Genomic DNA, 10,677 nt, shown 5'->3' with positions numbered 1-10,677 from the left:
TTTTTTTTTTTTTCTTTTGTAAGGAGCCTGTCGTAGTAGTCAATAAATTTGATGTCTGTTGACGGTAGTTTATGAAAAGCTAGTTAATACTTGATGATCAGGCCATTGTGAAGCAGCTTTCCAGGACAGACTGTGCACTGTTGACCGATTACAGATATTCTAGTTGGTGCAATTCTACAATTCTCACAGGTCAAAATGAGAGTTCTTGCTGTCTTCCCAAGCAGTACTCCCTTCAGCTGTAAAGGAACCTCAAGCATTTTTTTTTTAAGCACCCACCCAGGGCTTCTCCATGCAAACGACCACACTTCTGATTAGCTTACATTTTAGTAAAAGGCTTATTATTCCTGAATCTTTAGAATACTGTCCCCAAATAGCGGACATCTACTTTTCTCTTGCCAGAGAAGGTGTGGATAGGAAATCTTTGAGGAGGGACTGGACCGCCCTTTTGAAGGCGTGGGTAACATACTCCTCCAACCCCTCCTATTTGGAAATGCCGGCCGCCTTAAGCTACTCATCCTGTTTCTTGCCCCAAACGATAGCGATTCTCCTGTTTAAACAAACTAGTTCCTTTCAAGGCCTACCCTACCTTCACGGAGCAAGGGCAGGGGCAAGCTGTGAGTTCGTGCGACCCCTCCAACCACCCCTCCCCAGACTCCGCTGCCACGCAGTGCCACATCAGCGACTGCACTGCGCGCCCAGCTAAGTTCCTTTCTGGGATGAGAGTGGCCCAGTGGGTGGAGGCAGATTGAGCCCACAGGAGTGGCGGGCTGCTCCACCAATCGGCAACCAGGGAGAAGGCTTTGCCTCCAACCGCAGCCCCAGCCAGTGCCCCGCCAGGAAACCAGATGAAGCACATCTGGACAGCTGTGCTGAGAAAGTTTGTGGGCCCCTTCCAGGCCTGCCACCCGCAAGGCACGTCCCCCACGTAGCCTCCTGCTAGCCAATTACTACTTAATTTTTTCCCCCAAGAAGCAATCAGCAACCCACGCTTGAGTCTTTTTCTAACCCCCATGTGAGGCGAGGCCACATCACATTCAACACGTTTAATTTTCATGGGGCTTTGCGATAAAAAGAACAGAAACAGCAACCAAAGCTCAGCTGCCTTCTGATCCTAACTGACAAAGTGGGGAGAGTAAGGTGTGAGTAAACCTGGCCAAGCAGGGTAAGTTCTGGAGACTTGGGGACATCCTCCTCCTTGTCCTGCTGAGCTCTCTAGCCTCTGCCTTTGCCCTTCTCTCCAGACTTCTGTTTGTTAAGGGGAGAAAAACATCTCACGCTGGGAAAGACAGCAGGGATGTTGGGCTTCTTTCTTTTCTGTTTTGTGGAAAATGTTTGCTTTGCATTTTAAAATTGACCAGGGTTGGTGCTAGTATAAGATTTCTTGGGAACAAAATTTTGACTGGTGTTTTGTTGTAAACCTTTCTTCATCCTAAAATTACATAATTCTTCTTCCTCCTCCTCCTCCTCCTCCTCCTCCTCCTCCTCCTCGTCCTTCTTCCTCGTCTTCCTTCTTCTTCCTTCTCCTCTTCCTCTTCCTATTCCCTTCCTGTCCTCCACTCCCCATTTTGATAGATGACTGAGAAAAATCTCGGGTGTATTCGGAATTAACACAACGTCTGACAAATTATTTAAAACTGGAATCACATAAAGGACTTACTGGATTCTTTATTTAAGTTTGTAGTTGAGGTAGATCTAAATTCCTCTTAGGTTATTATTAACAAAATAATTAAATAAGTGATAGACCTCTCTGTGTGTCTGCAATCCTATAGTTTCATACTTAACCTGTTGTTCCAACAGAAAACAGTATCCATGGTGTTGATTATACATGCGCGCTTACAGATGGCTCTACTTTATATGTCAGGATTTAGCAACGAGATGATGGAAAATGCTGACCTGCTGGTGGCTCATGGCCCATTCCTTCTGAAACATCTATGATTTTCTCTAAGTAATGTTCTGAAGTTCAGAGTTATGTTGCATGCTGTTTACCGTTTGGGGAAGATTTCACTCAAGTAGATATTTAATTTCTGGCTCTTAGAGCCCCAGGTGGGAATTTGGAGCAGAAATGATTACTTTGAGAGCATGTTTTGGTCCACAAAGGTAGAACAATTTTAGAGGATTTAGGGATGCAGGGTTTGAAGGATGTGATTGCAAAGAGGCAATGAGAGTTAGCTTGTCTTGATCCGTTCACAGCTTCACAGTAGATCTTAGGGAAAGCACTCATCCACATCATTGCCCAGGCTTCTCCTTTGTGATGTATTAATAATAATTAATCAGACATACTGATGAGGTCTAGAGTGCTGAGTTAGAGCATATCAGTCCTGAGCACGTAGCATGGCTTTGCTGCCTTTGCATTCCCTGTCGCCTTCCTCCTTGGCTTCTGTGCATTTCTTCAATAGCATTCCGATTTCCCTCCAAGAAAGCAGCGTTTATCCAGTTCTGCACACTTGCTAGCCAGGCCTTATGTGAGACTGTCAAAGAACTGGTGTGGGCCTTAGATACAGAAGGTTCTGGAGTGCAGATGATAGAGAAGGCCACCTGAATGGAGGCTGGGTTCATGGAAACACTGCCACTTCCGGGGAAGGGGTTTTGCCAGTTTGTTTTAGGTGTGGTGGTGGGAAGGGGTCGTAGGGCTGAGACAGCATCTAGGAGCAAGGCAAAATATGGCAAAGGTTCAACTGCTGGAAAGTGTGGAGGTGTCCTTGGAGCACTGAGAAAACCTACAAGAAATTGTGTGTGTGTGTGTGTGTGTGTGTGTGTGTGTGTGTGTGTGTGTGTGATGGAAGTAAGTTTTCTGTTGAAAGTGAAAGCACCCTGAAGAGGGGTTGGGTTGTCAGTGAAGGCAAGATTGTGAAGCAGATTGATACAAGCACAATAAGCTGAACTGACACCAGTGCAAAGTGGTGGCTTTAGGAAATGAATAATTTCTGGGGTCTCCACAGCTTGTCCAGCATGCTCTCCTCCTGCAGCCGGAGTGGGCTAGGCTAGATGTTCAGCAGAACTTGGTAGCGTGAACATCTGCAGTGATGTCTTCTGGCTCTGTTCTAGTGGTCTGGTACCCTGGGCTGTTATTTTTCATTAACAAAGGCCACTTTGAAGTCTTTGACAGGGGTGTGATTGTTAGAACCTTGTCATATTCTCATAATAGACCCAGCATATGCAGGTAGATCTTTAACACCCTGTTAATAGAAATCATCTATCCCTGTGACATATATGTAAGTGAAGGGTCAGGTTTGAGTTCTTATGCTTTCTCTCAATAACATTGTGGCAGAGAGATGGGTTCTGGTGTGGCTGCTGACCTCAGGCAAAATGCTGAGCCATTAAGACCCTGTGTTAAAAATCTGTGGAATGATCTCCAGGGCCTTTTTCTCTTGGGTGGTCATATATTCATCTCCTACTAGTGTTGGAACAGTCTGCTGTTCACAGATGGCTATTTCATACATCTAGTTATTATTTTTGATCATTTAACAGTTAGCAAGTGTTCTGAGTATTCAACTCATGGTATCTTCTCAGAAGGAAACCTTCTGAGAATTGCTACCCCACACAGGCTTGCTTTCATTATTGAGAAGACAGAGCCACAGGTAGATTAAAATACTTGCCCACAATTCATAGTGAACAGGTGGTAGGCATAGACTCAGTCTAACCAAACCGTCAAGCGTTAACCATTAGGCTACACAGTCTTAGGTATATGAGAAAGTGTCTCTTCTTCCTCCTCCTCCTTTCTCTCCTCCTTTCTCCCCAGTTTGTTCTCTTTCTTATTCTCTATTTCCTCTTTCTTTCTTAGTTGTAGGGTTTTGCTCTGTAGCTTACACTGGGTTCAAATGTGTAATCCTCTTGTCCTACCTTCATGAGTCTTGGCATCAAATGCCCACCATGCCAAGTTTCACTGTTCTAGTGTGTGGTTGTAAGAATCAACTATCCCGTGGAAAGAGGATCCCTGGAGCCAGGATTGCACTGATAAAATTTATCTGAAGAGGCCAGGCTAGAAACAAGATTCATCCTATTTGCATATGAAATAAGTCTCATTGCAGGCAAACACCTGTCTTATCTTGTTTGAACATCACTCACTGTAGTATCTGGTTTTAAAGTACACACCCAATAAATGTCAGTTGGTATCAGTTGGTACATTATCTGCACTGAAAAAGGGCCTAAGAGACCACTGGTATGTTACTGAATTTTGGAGTGTAGAAGCACAATCCTCTTAGAGTACCTGGCTCCAGATCACCCCAAAGCTTCACAAGATCATTTGCAAGTAGTACATCCCAGCTGAGGAACTGCATACACTGTTCATTTGCCAGAATCCCCCTGCCATGTCTATTTGTCAATTAGCAGGTTAGCAAATGGAGTGAAATAAATACTGAGCTTGAATAAATATTAAAAGGCCTTTGAATCAGGTTCTTGAGGCCATGGCCTCCCTTCTCCCTCTCTTCTGCTCCCAGATTTGCAATGAATAAGTGCTTTCCTCTAAATGCTTTTGCCACAAAGTACTGCATTATCGATGGCACAAATCAACAGAGCTAACCATTCATCAACTGAAAGCAATCAGCTTCCCGAGCTCTGCTTTTACAGGTGTGCATGACCACATCCAGCAGGGCAGTAGCAGAAAGCCGAGCAGCCAAGGAATGACCTCCTTTTCATTGTTGGGTCTTCTTCTCTCAGACTTTCTCTACAAGTCTCTTTTCAGCTTAATTAAAGGTTATAAATTGGACTTCATCATGCTATTCTGACTTTGCTTCAACAAAGATCTCAACACTATATAATATACATATATCAACCTGATAGTTGAGACACATAGATCTTCATGAGGATTTGCTTGTCATAGAGAAAAGATGGAGACACTCAGATGAGGACTGTTTTTCTAAGGTCACACTGACATCCAAAGAAGCTTGTCTAATGGGGTTTGTTTGCATGGTTTCCTCTCACACTGTTGGTCTGTGAACCACCGTGTAAAGTCACCCTTGGCTTTAGAGAGCTAGCTCTGGACTTTGACACTTAGCTGTCTCCAGAAGGCCGTGGAAGACAATGAATCCTTTCTTCCAAACCACCTATCACCACTTTGGACTAGCCTGTTTCTCTGAGGTGGCTTAGATGATCCTAATATGGAAAAAAGTTCAAAGGCATATGACTTGGTCTTGTTGTCCTGAGCAGAGATGACTGTCTTCGGTGCACTTCGTTTTTCAAGAGAAAAAAATCAAAGGTCATGAGTTAGAGCAAGGTGGTAATTTCCATGACAAGACACAAGGTGACTTTATCTGCACCTTTCTCCATTATGCCTGAAATTCTGCAGGTTCTAGAAAATATTTACAATATTTCATATGATTTTCTTTAACAGAGAGAAAATGGTCTTTTAGAAAAACACTATGTCCATGAAAAATGATTTCCTGAAAGGAAATTGTGCTACTTGATTAGGAAGAAAAATGAAAGGATCCTGATTTCAGTCTCTTTTGGTTGGCTACTGTTGCCACCTCCAAAAGAGCACACAGTTCCTCAGACTAGTCTACAGACTAGCGCTACAGTATTAATACAGCTTCCCTGTTGAGTTTCCAACTGGGGCTCTTATAAGTGGGCTGGTACCCTTTCTCTCAGCACTTAGAAGTAGGCCAATGGGCCCGGAGGAAAGTTTCACCCAGGTTCCTAGCTAAATAAATAAATGAACAGAATTAAATCAGACCTCCCCTGGGATGTTTACAGAGGGTGCTTTTCAGCCTGGAGCTTCCTTCCTGTGACCACTCACTATTCCAGCCCTGATTTATGCTGTGCTCCTATTAACTCCACGTGGCAGAGCCAATGTTTCCTGAATGCTGTACTTATTTCTTGGGAGTCGTAACCTGTGTAAGAAGTTCCCTTATTCATTCTTGATGACCTGAAAGTATAATGACTCCACTTCTGTTTTGAATCAACAATCAGTTGCCAAACTAACACTTTGGTGTAAGGACTGTCTATTTTTGACCCAGAGTCTATCACAAAATGTATTTTCTGTAAAGAGCACTTGTAGAGGATTTTTAATCCATCAACATGGCTATTCTGATCCCATCTAAAGACCTTCTAGGTCTCTGTGATCTGGACGGAATGCAGACACGCCCTTAGAATACACCTTCAATCCTTCTGGCTGGCTGGAACCCTTTTGTACACACCTTTAATCACAAACAATGAAGTCTAATTGAGGGGTAGACAAAGTGAGAGTTAGAGAGGGATTTGGTGGGGTGAGTCAGAGATAGGATATACCCAACTCTCAGGAGAAAGCTGTTTAAGAGCAATACAGGGAGAGTGAATTTGATTTCAGTTCAGTAGAAGAATCAAAATCCAAAGTTCATGCATGATATGTAAGATTTCATAATTTCAGATAAATATTTCTTTTACAAAAAGACATTAGTACCTTAAATATCCCTGAGACAATAAACTAAAATAGCATAATAATGAGATTATGGGCAGCACATTTTCTAATTTATAAATCCAAAAGTCTAAAACTTCTTTCTCTGAGTCAGGATATCAGTATATAGCCTAGGCTGGTCTCTAACTAATGGTCTCCCTGCCTCAGTCTCTTCCCTGCTGGGATTATAGGTATGTGCCACCATGCCTGGTTCAAAATAGGAACATACTGAAGTACTCATATGATGACCAAAAAAATTCAGATGCATTTTGGATTTCTGGTTTTTTGATTAAGGATGCCATAAAATCTCTACAAGTATTGCTAAATCTGACAACCTTGGGCAGTAGAAAGCCTTCTGCTTCCAGACATTTAGACAAGAGAGCCTCAACTTATAACTACTCTTCCATGCTTTAGAAGACATTCCTCACATACAGTAGACCTTACATTTTAATTTTTAGTGAAAACAGACTAAAATTTTGCATTTCACTTTGATCTTATGTGTGTATATAATTTTATATTTTTTATATATAAAAGTTCCCTTATCCCATTCACTTTTGTTTTTCCTAATGTGTTATTTTAATTTAAAGACTTATCTTTCTTCAGCACTATGAGTTTTTCTCCCATTCATTTAATTTCTTTCTCTATTCACAAACTGGGCATAATACTAATGAGTGTAGAGACATTAAAGGCAGATAAGAAGCTAAAAAATAAAGGGAGATTTTATAGTACCTAGTACACTCAGACATTTTTGATTTTCTGTGTTCTTTAATATAATAAACAATTAAGATTTAAATATTGAAAGCAGTAGTAGAGAGAAAAAAAAAAAGGAACATTGAAAATGATCACATCCAAGTCTATAGTAGCTGATCCTTGGGGATTATAGCCCAGAGGAAGTCAGGGTGATGGGAAGGAAGATGCTGAGGAAGGATGAAGGAATGAGGGTTAGAGGCATGAAGGCATCTTTCCTTTAAGCAAGTAGCATGGAAGTTATACTCCCCTAGTCTTTCCATCCTGGTGTTGAATTCTGGGCTCACTTTTGATATCCTCTGCCTATGGCATTGACTGCTCAAAAGGCAGGGTCAATGTTTTCCCCTTTCTGCTTCCAGGACCTGTTGGATGAACTGTTTCCTCTAGGGGGCAGATGATTGAATCAATACCAAATTCATCCGAGGCACAGGAGGGATACTTCCTACATGCATAACGCTCTTTTTCCTCATCAGGATTGTGGGCTTGTTGGTCCCGATTTCTGTCAGTCACTACGAGAAAACAATGAAGGGGTGTACAGGGCTGGGCTTTGTCTATGCTGTTTGCTTTAGAACTGGGCAGCTGCGGGACTGGGCCAGCTATGATGTGTTTACTTCGCAGAGAGATACATGTGCTATTACTGTGTTTGTCAAGCTTAGATGGTAGAGGCTGTGCCTTCACTTTGAAAATGACATAGCTGAAACAGAGAGAGAGTGAGGCTTCTAATATCATAGAGTGGTTAATTCAGAATTTAAATCCAAGATTTCTTCTTCCCAGTCTCTGAACTCAACAGAATGCCATGTATACTATTATTCTTAAAAACTAAATACTCCTATTAGTTGTCACTTTCCAGGTTGTGGTAACTTCAGATCTAGCGTGGGCAACAGGAGACAGGTATCCCTGGGTAAATCTAGTTCCTTATCCTCATTGCCCAGATCTCTCTCAGCATTCTTTATGATCCCAGGGCAGTAACACAATTGTCTCTTAGGGCCTGATCCACCCCTTTTGGTTAAACATCCATCACTCTTTGCTTGAAGCACTACAGGGGATCTCAAAGAATTTGTAAAAGACCTTTTAACATTTGTTCCTCAGATACTTGCAGCCTATTCTTATTTGAGTAAACAAATTTACATAGATTTTTCTTCAATTTCAAGTTACTGAAAGACATTTAACTTATTTCTATATTCCATGAAGGTAGCAACACACTCTTTGCAGACTAGACTGGTCGATAGACCAATTTAAATGACATTTTCACTACTGGCTTCTTAAAAAGACCACAAGGCATCCAGACAGATTATGCAAACAAGTAAGTAGTGCAAAGAAAAGTCACTCATTCTTCTTTTTAGCCAACCCTACCCCCAAAGGCTTTTTTTTTTTCATTTCATTTAAAATAACGCCAAAGGCTTACCCTGTCTTAGGAAGCCTTAAGCCATTCATCTAGCTTTGCTTCTATATCTATGGTCTTTCTTTTTCTTTTTTGAGATTATAATGTAATCACACTATTTCCCATTCTCTTTCCTCCCTACAAATCCACACAAATACCATCCCCCAACTCAGTCTCTTTCAAATTCACGGTGTCTATTTGCTGTAACTGTTGTTACCTGTGTGTGTTTCTAAAAACACAAGTACAACTTGTTCATTCTGTACAATGCTTCCTGTATGAGTATAATCCCAGAGCAGACCATTCGGTTGGACAATCCATTGGTGGGCTCTCCCATGGGGAAGACTCCATCTCCCACTCTCAGCATTCCTTAGTTTCCTGTTCCATGCAGTCTGGGGCCACCCTGAGCTTTTTCCCAGTCCACATTAGCATGACTCTACTGGTGCCATCCTAGCTCAGCTAATGTTTAGTCAATTACACTGTGGAGACTTTATGCGTACAGTTTTTGACACTTCTAGGAGACACAATCTGACAGCAATCCCCCTGTGCCTCTGGCTTTTATCATCTTTGGGTACCTTCTTTTACACAATGATACCTATACCTGAGGTACAGCGGTTGTGTTGTAGATGCATTCCTTGGGACCGGGCTCCATAACACTGCATTTTGATTGGTTCAGGTTTTCTTCAGTGGTCTCCTTCTGTTTCGAACAGCCCTTTCCTTGATGAGAGGCGAGGGAGTAAACGTAACACGTATCTGTGGGTAAAAGAACAAATGTTTAGAATGTAGTTTGGGATTGGGCTGGTTTAATCAAGTAGCTGTTGTAGGTTCTCCCTCAAGGTCCATGACTTCACTAACCCTGCGTAATTAGGCTACCAGTATTATTTCCAGCATTATATCCTTCTTGTTGAGCAAGTCTTAACTCCAATTAGAGAACTGTTGGCTACCACTAAGTTATGCATGCCATTGCTGCACCCTTAGGGTTATTGGACCTGGTCGATGTTATGATTCATAGGCATCATAACTGGGTAGGGCTTCCTTTCTTGCTTCCCTTCTTTGGAAGCCTCCATGGTGCCTTCTGTCAGTATGAAAGCAAGTCCTCAGAGAGGTGGCTTTTGAGTCAGTTCTAGCTCAGGGGCCTTTGGTCCCTGTGTCTAAAGTGTGTGGTTTCTACCCTCTTCCATTCCAAACTTTGCTCGCTAGGTGTCCCCAGTGCTAATAACGAGTGTTCAGGCTTTGGAGGAAAGTGGGAGAAAATGGAGAAAATACAATGATTGAGGATGTGTTAAACACTTTAGTTTGTTCATCCGTCTATTAGATCAGTGGTTCTCAACCTGTGGGCCACGACCACTAAGACAGTGATCCTCAGCCTTCTTAATGCTGAGACCCTTTAATACAGTTCCTCATGTTGTGGTGACCCCCAACCATAAAATTATTTTGTATTAGATCAAGCATGGGCAAGCATTTTCATCACTGCCTCTTGGGCGTGAGAACCTTCACTAACTTCAGAATGAGCAACATGTGACACCTCACCAAGTCCCAGAAAATATCTGGGCAACTTAGCTTTAGTAGTATAACCTGATGTTCCCCTGGCCACCTTTGTGTGACGATGTCTCATGCCTCATAAGTGCTTTTAGGATGTTTGTTTCCTTCTGAAAGAACAAGACTTTGGAGAGCTCATTCCAAATGCCTCTGAGATTGAGGAATAAAATGAAGATAGGCCATTGTAGTTACCTTGCTACCATTGGGGAGGATTCTTTATTAGGAAGCGTGATTACCCGTGTCCAGTGCTTACGTAGAGAACTGATTGCTGTCCAGAGAGTCGTCCGTCCGTATGGAAGCAGCTAGGACTTGCCGCTCATCTCACCACTGCGCATGCCTGTGGTGATAATGCCAAGGTAACAGCTACTGCCAGGATGTTTCATTGAGCTACAGAGAGCCAAGACTTCTAGGAAGTTGACCTGCTAGTAGATTTTTTAGCTCATTGTCCTTTCTCTACTCTGATGATTTCTGGATCTTGGAAGATGATTCTCTTGTCTTTTGTTAATCAATTGTTATCATAGTGGCAAACATTTTTATGTTTTAGATTTGAGAAACTTATATTTAATATTCACATTAAGTATGTTAATATTAATCTATACTAATACTAATATTAAGTAGGATATGTCAAGGTTTTTTTTTTTTTTTT

At 42.0% G+C, this 10,677-nt stretch overlaps 1 protein-coding gene across 1 annotated transcript in view; it reads left to right on the top strand.

Moving 5' to 3' along the window:
* The first annotated feature begins 810 nt into the window (after nucleotides 1-810).
* The window catches only part of Tmem45a (transmembrane protein 45A), an 85,094-nt gene continuing 75,227 nt past the window's right edge, over nucleotides 811-10,677 (top strand). The window contains exon 1 of the mRNA XM_031364135.1: nucleotides 811-1,162. The gene's annotated coding sequence lies outside the window, so the exon portion shown is untranslated. The remainder of the gene's footprint in view (nucleotides 1,163-10,677) is intronic.

This window comes from Mastomys coucha, unplaced genomic scaffold, assembly GCF_008632895.1.
Source record: "Mastomys coucha isolate ucsf_1 unplaced genomic scaffold, UCSF_Mcou_1 pScaffold12, whole genome shotgun sequence".
Taxonomy (NCBI): Eukaryota; Metazoa; Chordata; class Mammalia; order Rodentia; family Muridae; genus Mastomys; species Mastomys coucha.
The sequence above is the reverse complement of the archived record's forward strand: the minus strand, read 5'-3'. Positions and strand labels throughout refer to the sequence as shown.